Source organism: Triticum urartu, chromosome 4A (genome assembly GCF_056163025.1).
Source record: "Triticum urartu cultivar PI428250 chromosome 4A, HENAU_Tu73, whole genome shotgun sequence".
In the NCBI taxonomy this organism is placed as follows: Eukaryota; Viridiplantae; Streptophyta; class Magnoliopsida; order Poales; family Poaceae; genus Triticum; species Triticum urartu.
In genome coordinates this window covers 322,321,403-322,332,077 of record NC_141876.1, presented here as the reverse complement: position 1 = coordinate 322,332,077, position 10,675 = coordinate 322,321,403, and the positions used below count along the sequence as shown (strand labels likewise).

The following is a 10,675-nucleotide window of genomic DNA, read 5'->3' as shown; positions in this document are numbered from 1 at the left end:
TTAAACTTTCTGGTGTTCTAAATGATCTAAGCAGTAATATTCTTCTGCTTATGTAAACACCTAGGCGTATGATCGTGTCGGTAAGACCCTGTTACTATTGTTGATGACATTCCGGTAACCACCAATGGACGAGAACTTTGCCTATTGGACCGCCTCATTCAACGAGCAGGAAAATGGTTCTCTTTGTCCCTCGCCCTTGGTACCGATGTTCTTGCCGACATAACTGATAGGCTATCCTCTGACATGCCTTTCTTACATGATCGTGCAAGACGTCATCGCCCTTCCTACTTTTAACCCACATGGTGGGCCCATAACCCACAGGTCCCAGGATCGAAACCTGACTCTCATGTACAACCCTATTTCTAATGGTTATCCCTCACGCTTGGCTTCATATTTAATTCACGGGCCACCTTCCTACTGCTCTATTGTGGTATCAGACACAATACTTACTCTAGCTGCTCTGAACCCCTTTCTCACTCTGGTTCAGACTTCGAGCAACTATCTATCCGCTTGGAACCTCTTATTGTACCTTCGTACCCTACTCTCGATGTATTTTATATGTTCAACTTGAGAGATACTCTTATGCTCATTAATGGGTTAATCCCAGATTCTTTCCCTCATAAGCATTTTGTTGTAGCCGAGCTTCCCCTTACCGATTCGTAAGTACGTCAGAGTTACCAAAGAAAATGACGACTTCGCCATGACGACCTGACCCAGAGAAATGAAGACATCAATGTAATGGATCGATCTATTCGAGAAGAGCAACTAAGACCGAGAAGACTCGTTAGAATTTCGTAACCGAATCCCTTCCCCCTTACTCCCCCTCTTAAATCTCGGGACGAGATTTCTTGTAGTGGAAGAGAATTGTGACGCCCGGATAGTCATGCTACAGTAATCCCGAAATGCTACCTGTCCAAAATCAAGTTTAAATTCAAATTTAAAATATAGTAAAAATAATATTTATTCAAACGGCAAAGTAAAAATGTTCATCGCAATAAAAATAATCACTAAGTATTTTCATGTATAAAACAAAATCTTTTGAAATATTTAAATGCTCCTAACCTATTTAAAACCGAGCCAGCAACAAGTTTAATTGAACTTTCAATTATATTAAATTCCTAAGCAATTCCAAATGCTCTGAAACTTTTTGAGAAATCCTAAAATGTTGTCTAGTATTTATATGCCAAATCACACAAGTAGGAAAAATCAAATGGTTTGAAAACATAGTACAAAACTGATACAAAAATGTAAAGAAGAAAAGAAATAGAAAATAGGAGAGGTCTCACCGTTGCACTGTGCTCTATGCAGCCACGGTTCAACCGGCCCAGTCCATCCCAGCCCACCAGGAGGTCTCCTCCTACCTCCTATTCATTAGGAGCATGGTGGACGCTTGTGGTTCGTCCACGGCGGCAGATGGCCACGGGGCGGCCATCCGTCGCACCCCAGCGCCCTATAGAGCGCCCCCGTCAACCACCCTGCCAACCCTAGCCGCCCGCTTGACCCGTCCCATTCGCTCCCTTATCCTCTCCCCGCTCAAGATCGGGCTGGCAGACGCACACCGAAGCACGCCGCCATGAACCAGCGCAGCCACCGGCGTCCCCGCATCGCACCGCCATGGCCATCTGCTCCGCCGGCCTTTCCTCTGTTGTCTTCGCCCACGGGATCAAGCCCGGAGCCGCCCCATCGTCGCTGTCGTTCTCGTCTTCAACGACGGTCGCCATCGATGCCCGGCAGCTGTTTCTCGCACTCCGGCACACCCCTGACCGATCCGAGCTCGTCGTCAATCCTCCCTTGGTGAGCAGCGGTGATTCCCCTTGTTCCCCCCCTCTATTAATCGCGTGTTAGCGCCGTCCCCGTGATTTTGTTGCCGTGCCCGGAGTTCTCTGAAGCTCGCGTCCTCCCGTGCCGAGCCGCGCGCAGTGCACGCTCCCACACCCCCGTCGGCCGCCCCGTTGGAGCCCCACCGGTCGAGGCCGCGCCCTGCTCCTCCCTTCCCCGTTGCGTCCGCTGCCTGCTTCTTCTGCTGCTGACGGTGCTCATGCACTGCTGCTGCGCTGCCACCATTGTTGTTTTGCTCTGTTACAGCGTACTGCTCCTGCCGTTGCTATCTTCTTGCTCCGCTTGGCCACTGCTGCTATGCTACTTTGCTGCTGCTCCGTTGTGCTGCCTTGCAAGCCGCCGCTGCTGCCGGCCACTCCCGTCGCTGGCTCCCGCTTCGCCCATGCCCAAACACGAGCGCCCGCCCCTGCCAGCGCTCCTTTGGCCCGCGCGCCCTGGCCACACGCCGCCCGCGCCCACGTAGGCCCGTGCTAGCTGCTGCCTCGGCCGAGCAGCCCCATGGCCGCAGCCGCGGCGCGCCGAGCGGTCGCGCGTGTGTGCCAGCTAGCCGGCTGTTGCCTCCGCTAGATGGGTCGGCCCCTGCATAGATTAGGCACTAATTCCAATTAGCACTAACCCCCTGTTTAGACTAATTTGGTTTTAGTTAGTAGTGCTTACCCAATGACATGTGGGACCCAATGGTATAAAAATAAAATTGATTAAATTAAATAATTACCAGTCAATGACATCTAGGACCCACGACCCAATTGACCAGTCAACTATTGATTGGTCAATAGTTAACTAGACCCCCTTGACCCCACCTGTCATGCACTCTGTCTAGACTAGAGTTAAACAAAGCATTCTGTTATTATTTCGAAATTAAATAACCCTAGAAATTCAATAAAACTTTGAAAAATCATATAAGATAAATCGTATCTCGGAAGAAAATACTTTATACATGAAAGTTGCTCAGAACGACGAGACGAATCCGGATACGCAGCCCGTTCGTCCGCCACACATTCCTAGCATAGCAAACACGCAACTTTCCCTCTCCAGTCCGTTTGTCCAAAAACATGGAACACCGGGAATACTTTCCCGGATGTTTTCCCCCTTCGCCGGTATCAGTTATCCCTGCGTTAGGTCACCTCTAGTACTGCGTATTGTCATGTTATGCTTTGTGATGCTTTGATTGCTCTGTTATTTATTGTGTTCCCCTCCGTTACTTCTTTCCGGTAGACCCCGAGACCGATGTCGGTACCCCCCTGTGATCGACTACATCGACGTCGAACCCTTCTTGCCAGAGCAACCAGGCAAGCCCCCCCCCCTTGATCACCAGATATCACCTACTCTTCTCTATACTGCTTGCATTAGAGTAGTGTAGCATGTTACTGCTTTCCGTTAATCCTATCCTGTTGCATAGCCTGTCATTATTGCTACAACTGTTGATACCTTACCTGCAATCCTAATGCTTAGTATAGGATGCTAGTTTGCCATCAGTGGCCCTACATTCTTGTCTGTCTGCCATGCTATACTATCGGGTCGTGATCACTCGGGAGGTGGTCACGGGTATATACTTATATACATAACATATGATACTTGTGGTGACTAAAGACAGGTGAGCTCGTAGGAGTACCCGCGAGTGATTCACGGATTGGGTCCGAAAGGATGTTTGTCCCGACGGCCCTCTGAGTGGATCTTTGTGGCGGAGCGACAGGGCAGGTTGAGACCACCTAGGAGAGAGGTGGGTCTGGCCCTGGTCGGCGTTCACGGTTATTTCAAGATAACACGTTTAACGAGATCTTGGTATTTGATCCGAGTCTGGCCACTGGCCTATACGCACTAACCATCTACGCAGGGACAGTTATGGGCACTCGACGTCGTGGTATCAGCTGAAGCCTTCGTGACGTCAGCGACTGAGCGGCGCGCGCCGGATTGGACTGGAACGCCTGCTAGGCTAGGTCTGCTTCCGGCCGCCCTCGCAACGTGCAGGTGTGCAATGGGCGATGGGCCCAGACCCCTGCGCCATAGGATTTAGACCGACGTGCTGACCTCTCTGTTGTGCCTAGGTAGGGCTGCGACGTGTTGATCTTCCGAGGCCAGGCATGACCCAAAAAAGTGTGTCCGGACAAAGGGGATAGAGCGTGTTGGGAAACGTGGTGCACCCCTGCAGGGAAGTTGATCTATTTGAATAGCCGTGTCCCTCGGTAAAAGGACGACCCGGAGTTGTACCTTGACCTTATGACAACTAGAACTGGATACTTCATAAAATACACCCTTCCAAGTGCCAGATACAACCGGTGGTCGCTCTCTCATAGGGCGACGAGGGGAGGATCATCGGTTAGGATTATGCTACACGATTCTACTTGGTGGACTTACCATCTACTCTCTTCTCCTGCTGCAAGATGGAGGTTACCAGAAGCGTAGTCTTTGATAGGACTAGCTATCCCCCTCTTATTCCGGCATTCTGTAGTTCAGTCCAAATATGATACCCTTATTCCATTTGATACCAATGCATACATATGTAGTGTAGCTCCTTGCTTGCGAGTACTTTGGATGAGTACTCACGGTTACTTTGCTCCGTCTTCTCCCCCTTCCTATACTCGATTGCTGCGACCAGACGTTGGAGCCCAGGAGCCAGACGCCACTGTCGACGATGACTGCTACTACTCGGGAGGTGCCTACTACTACGTGCAGCCCGCTGACGACGACCAGGAGTAGCTTAGGAGGATCCAGGCAGGAGGCCTGCGCCTCTTTCGATCTGTATCCCAGTTTGTGCTAGCCTTCTTAAGGCAAACTTGTTTAACTTATGTCTGTACTCAGATATTGTTGCTTCCGCTGACTCATCTATGATCGAGTTCTTGTATTCGAGCCCTCGAGGCCCCTGGCTTGTAATATGATGATTGTATGACTTATTTTATTTGTAGAGTTGTGTTCTGATATCTTCTCGTAAGTCCCTGATCTTGATCGTACACGTTTGCGTGTATGATTAGTGTATGATTGAATCGGGGGCATCACAAGTTGGTATCAGAGCCGACTGCCTGTAGGAATCCCCCTTCCACACTCCTTGGCTGAAGTCGAGTCTAGACATTACAAAACTTTTTACTAACATGGCTGTGTGCCTTACGGGCCCACGTCGCTACTTGGGTGGTATTAGGATCTTTTACTCCTCGATCCTTACCCTGGGACTCTGAACTCTCTTCTACTCGGGTTAAACGACTTTACTAACTCTAACGTTAGGATCCCGTGAACTTGTGCGCATTGCGTTTGCAATGCCCTTCTACCGTCAACCCCTATAAATTACTACATGCACTTGCCATTCTTACCTTAGTCCCCAGTTGCTCTTGTTATTACAAGATACCCCGAAATACTCATTGTTGTTCCGAGAATCCTTGTGCCTACTCCTTGCAGTTCTTTGCCACCTTAATACCCCTACGGATAATTTCTCACACTTATCGAGTATCCGCTCATCCCCAGATGATTCACGTATTTCGCAAAAGTCTTTGAAATACCATTCGGTCTTCCGAAAATCCTGAGCAGCCTATTGCTTCTGGAAGTCTTGCTTGCTTGCGTTATGGTTAATGCCATAAATCTCATGATCTTATTGGCATCTCTTGTCATTTTCATTTTGAGTTTGTTGATTCAATATGTTGCTAATGTTTGCAATCCTCAATTAGAGCCTAGAATTCATCCTTCTGGCTCAGGCGCATTTTAAACATGAGTTAGATCTCGACCAATCAAATTGCCATCGATTGTACCCCTAAGGCTATTCAACTTATACATCCTTAATCAGAGTGTTTGCTTCGGATCCCTTGATTTGGAAATCATAATTCCTTTGCATTTGAGCTTTGAGTTAGTCAGTTGTTTCTATGATCCGATCTCCTTGCATTCTTTCTTCCTCTGATTGGGTAGGGTATCGACACTCACATCAGCTCCATTGTGGATCGCCATATCCACTGTTGGATTATTATCCGACAATGTCGTTCATAATTAATCACCTTGTGAGTTCTTTCTCCGATACATAATGCCTTTGGTAAATTGTATCCTCTCCTTTTGCCAACCATGCTCTGCTTTCGAGCTGGTGATATTTACTCTTGAATCTTGTGGTATATGTTTCTATTATGCCCCTATGGATTGAACCTATACCTTCTCCAAACCGTATGAACCCGAAAGTTTTCGCGAGTCATACTCTTCTGTTGTTTTGCCAGATAAAATTTCTACATTGCGGCCTCATCAAAAGCGGGAAGTAAAATGAAAGGTTATGCATTGAAGAAGTGGGAGTCGACCTTGAGCCCTTGCGTTCATGCCCGTGGACCCGATGTGGAACTTATCATCAAAGCTTCTTGTAAATGATAATAATCCCCTTGTTATAAGTTCGTCCTGTATCTATGTTTGGTCCTTTGCAATCATGGTTCCGACCATATTTTCTCCTTAATACCATTTCTCGGACAAGTTAAAGCACTTCTCTTTTGCTAATTAATACACCAGTCCAACCTCTACTTTGATCTACTATCGAGTATTACCCTCTGGTATCTCAAGAATATCTAAGAATTGTGTTGCATCTTATGAGTTCTTCATCAGCTATTATTTCTCGCCGATTCCAATTTTTCATGGGTTCTGAGTCGTTAGTCGCTCAAGAACACCGATATGTGAACCGATTCCGCACTCTGGTTCGATAACTCTAAGTAATCTTGGTTGCTTACGAGTTTAATAATCCTTCAAGTCATTCCTAGCCTAATCGGCTATATCATTATTGTGCTGATTTTATCGGTGCTACCTGGTCCTTCTTCTCGGAGCACAATTTTCGATGATGAGCTAATCTTACGTCCACTTCCTCATCATATCATTTCCTCTTGAACATCAAACTTGATTTCGATTTTATGTCGTACCCTTGGTTCCCATAACCTTTCGCTTCATCATCATTTGACTTGATGGCATCGCCAACCGATTACATCTTCATGAAATCTCTCGATAACTGTGTCATGATCATCATCAACATCTTGAGCTCTTCCAAGATATATATTGAATTCTTGATGGGTAATACCATCCTTGCCCCTCGATGATTCGTGTTATCATCGACCATTTTATTGCCTTCCGTTCAACACAAACTTGTTCGTGTTTTGTGTTATACCTTGAGATCCTTGCTACCTAGCAGTTGTTCTTCTTTACCTTGGAAGTATTACCATCTTTTATGTCAAGAATGTGGTGATAATTTCACCACCTCTTAAGAATTCTTGATATAGTAATACTTCTCGCCATCTCCGTTCATTTCTTGGTACCCGTGTTGTTTCTAACCGGAATACCGACAACTGAGCTGTGATGTGTAAAATTCAAAAATTCTAGCAACCCTATTGCTTTGACGTTAATGGTCGATAGCTTCATTCTAAGTCTATGGCTTATTGAATCATCATTCAAACATTGATCGTGCTACCTAGTCTAGATTTTCGGGTGCACTTTTCAGCCAATGTTTAATTGTGTGTGTTTTCTTCGAGCATACATCATTATATCATTTGATCCGACAAATATTATCCCCTTTTTCACATAAGTGTGGAAATCCATCTTTTGAAAATCTCAATGAATTGTCGCTGAGTTCATCAGCCACCTCTTCATCCTCTCCTTGGTTTTAATGATGACCTCTTGTTTTGGAACTTGCTTCCATAGTTCAATTTCCGAGAATCTTACAATGTCGTCTCGAGAATTTGTGTTGCACCTTTCTTCTCAGGCATCCTAAGTCTGAGTTATCCTGACACCAATCAGATCTGAATCTCAGTCAGATATGATGGTTGGGACATATTTTCAAGAGTTATAACATTGGTCCTTATATGACCTGGTAAGGTGACGTCTTTCCTAGCACACCTAGCCGGAGGACCTATTGTTATAGTTCTTCCTTTTTGAGCAAGGTTAACCATTCTGCCATGAGGAAATTGTAAGACTTTTTCTATAAGTTAAGTTGTTCCTGATGGATCCCTTGTGTATCCAAAGTCTGACCTTTACTTGATGGCCATGTTAATGCTATCTCGAAGCATGTCTGTGGTACCGCAATTTTCAACAAAGAACATTTGAAGCCCAATGCTAAAGGTTTCTTGATCAATTATCAAAACACAGTTGTATGGGTAATGTCATGAAAATTCTCTCTCCTTTCTTAAAGGGTTTTCTATGTTATATCCCATCATGGATATCATGCTCTGCTTTCCCTTGGGAAGGATATACCCCTGAAATATGTGTTTAAACACATTTTCCTTTCCATTGTTCTATTTAATCTGAAGATCACCTTTTCCTTTCCATTGTTTTGTTTAAACTTTCTGGTGTTCTAAATGATCTAAGCAGTAATATTCTTCTGCTTATGTAAACACCTAGGTGTATGATCGTGTCGGTAAGACCCTGTTACTATTGTTGATGATATTCCGGTAACCACCGATGGATGAGAACTTTGCCTATTGGTCCGCCTCGTTCAACGAGCAGGAAAATGGTTCTCTTCGTCCCTAACCCTTGTACCGATGTTGTTGCCGACATAACTGATAGGCTATCCTCTGACATGCCTTTCTTACATGATCGTGCAAGACGTCATCGCCCTTCCTACTTTTAACCCACATGGTGGGCCCATAACCCACAGGTCCTAGGATCGAAACCTGACTCTCATGTACAACCCTATCTCTAATGGTTATCCCTCACGCTTGGCTTCGTATTTAATTCACGGGCCACCTTCCTACTGCTCTATTATGGTATCAGACGCAATACTTATTCTCGCTGCTCTGAACCCCTTTCTCATTCTGGTTCAGACTTCGAGCAACTATCTATCCGCTCGGAACCTCTTATTGTACCTTCGTACCTTACTCTCGATGTATTTTATATGTTCAACTCAAGAGATACTCTTATGCTCATTAATGGGTTAATCCCAGATTGTTTCCGTCATAAGCATTCTGTCGTTGCCGAGCTGCCCCTTACCGATTCGTAAGTACGTCGGAGTTACCAAAGAAAAGGACGACTTCACCATGACGACCTGACCTAGAGAAATGAAGACGTCAATGTAATGGATCGATCTATTCGAGAACAGCAACTAAGACCGAGAAGACTCGTTAGAATTTCGTAACCGAATCCCTTCCCCCTTACTCCCCCTCTTAAATCTCGGGACGAGATTTCTTGTAGTGGAAGAGAATTGTGACGCCCGGATAGTCATGCTACAGTAATCCCGAAATGCTACCTGTCCAAAATCAAGTTTAAATTTAAATTTAAAATATAGTAAAAATAATATTTATTCAAACAGCAAAGTAAAAATGTTCATTGCAATAAAAATAAGCACTAAGTATTTTGATGTATAAAACAAAATCTTTCGAAATATTTAAATGCCCCTAACCTATTTAAAACCAAGCCAGCAACAAGTTTAATTGAACTTTCAATTATATTAAATTCCTAAGCAATTCCAAATGCTCTGAAACTTTCTGAGAAATCCTAAAATGTTGTCTAGTATTTATATGCCAAATCACACAAGTAGGAAAAATCAAATGGTTTGAAAACATAGTACAAAACTGAGACAAAAATGTAAAGAAGAAAAGAAATAGAAAATAGGAGAGGTCCCACCGTTGCACTGGGCTCTATGCAGCCACGGTGCAACCGGCCCAGTCCATCCCAGCCCACCAGGAGGTCTCCTCGTACCTCCTGTTCATCAGGAGCATGGTGGACGCTTGTGGTTCGTCCATGGCGGCAGATGGCCACGGGGCGGCCATCCGTCGCACCCCAGCGCCCTATAGAGCGCCCCCATCAACCACCCTGCCAACCCTAGCCGCCCACTCGACCCGTCCCCTTCGCTCCCTTATCCTCTCCCCGCTCAAGATCGGGCTGGCAGACGCACACCGAAGCACGCCGCCATGAACCAGGGCAGCCACCGGCGTCCCCGCATCGCACCGCCATGGCCATCCGCTCCGCCGGCCTTTCCTCTGATGTCTTCGCCCACGGGATAAAGCCCGGAGCCACCCCATCGTCACCGTCGTCCTCGTCTTCAACGACAGTCGCCATTGGTGCCCGGCAGCTGTTTCTCGCACTCCGGCACACCCCTGATCGATCCGAGCTCATCATCAACCCTCCCTTGGTGAGCAGCGCCGATTCCCCATGTCCCCCCTCTATTAATCGCGTGTTAGCGCCGTCCCCGTCATTTTGTTGCCGTGCCCGGAGTTCTCTGAAGCTCGCGTCCTCCCGCGCCGAGCTGCGCCCAGTGCACGCTCCCACACCCCCCCTCGGCCGCCCCGTTGGAGCCCCACCGGTCGAGGCCGCGCCCTACTCCTCCCTTCCCCGCTGCGTCCATTGCCTGCTTCTTCTGCTGCTGCCGGCGCTCATGCACTGCTGTGCGCTGCCGCCATTGTTGTTTTGCTCTGCTGCAGCGTACTGCTCCTGCCGTTGCTATCTGCTTGCTCCGCTTGGCCACTGCTGCTACGCTACTTTCTTGGTGCTCCGTTGCGCTGCCTTGCACGCCGCCGCTGCTGTCGGCCACTCCCGTCGCTGCCTCCTGCTTCACCCATGCCCAAACACGTGCGCCCGCCCCTGCCAGCGCTCCTTTGGCCCGCGCGCCCTGGCCATGCGCCGCCCGCGCCCACGTAGGCCCGTGCTAGCCGCTGCCTCGGCCGAGCAGCCCCATGGCCGCAGACGCAGCGCGCCGAGCGGCCGCGCGTGTGTGCCAGCCAGCAGGCTGTTGCCTCCGCTAGATGGGCCGGCCCCTGCATAGATTAGGCACTAATTCCAATTAGCACTAACCCCCTGTCTAGACTAATTTGGTTTTAGTTAGTAGTGCTTACCCAATGACATGTGGGACCCAATGATATATAAATCAAATTGATTAAATTAAATAATTACCAGTCAATGACATCTA

At 47.3% G+C, this 10,675-nt stretch overlaps 1 long non-coding RNA gene across 1 annotated transcript; it reads left to right on the top strand.

Moving 5' to 3' along the window:
• Window positions 1–1,415: 1,415 nt before the first annotated feature.
• LOC147975720 (uncharacterized) lies at window positions 1,416–4,757 on the top strand. The gene is made up of 3 exons (XR_015601048.1): window positions 1,416–1,794; window positions 3,055–3,128; window positions 4,436–4,757. It is a non-coding gene; the product is annotated as an uncharacterized LOC147975720 (long non-coding RNA).
• Window positions 4,758–10,675: the final 5,918 nt, after the last annotated feature.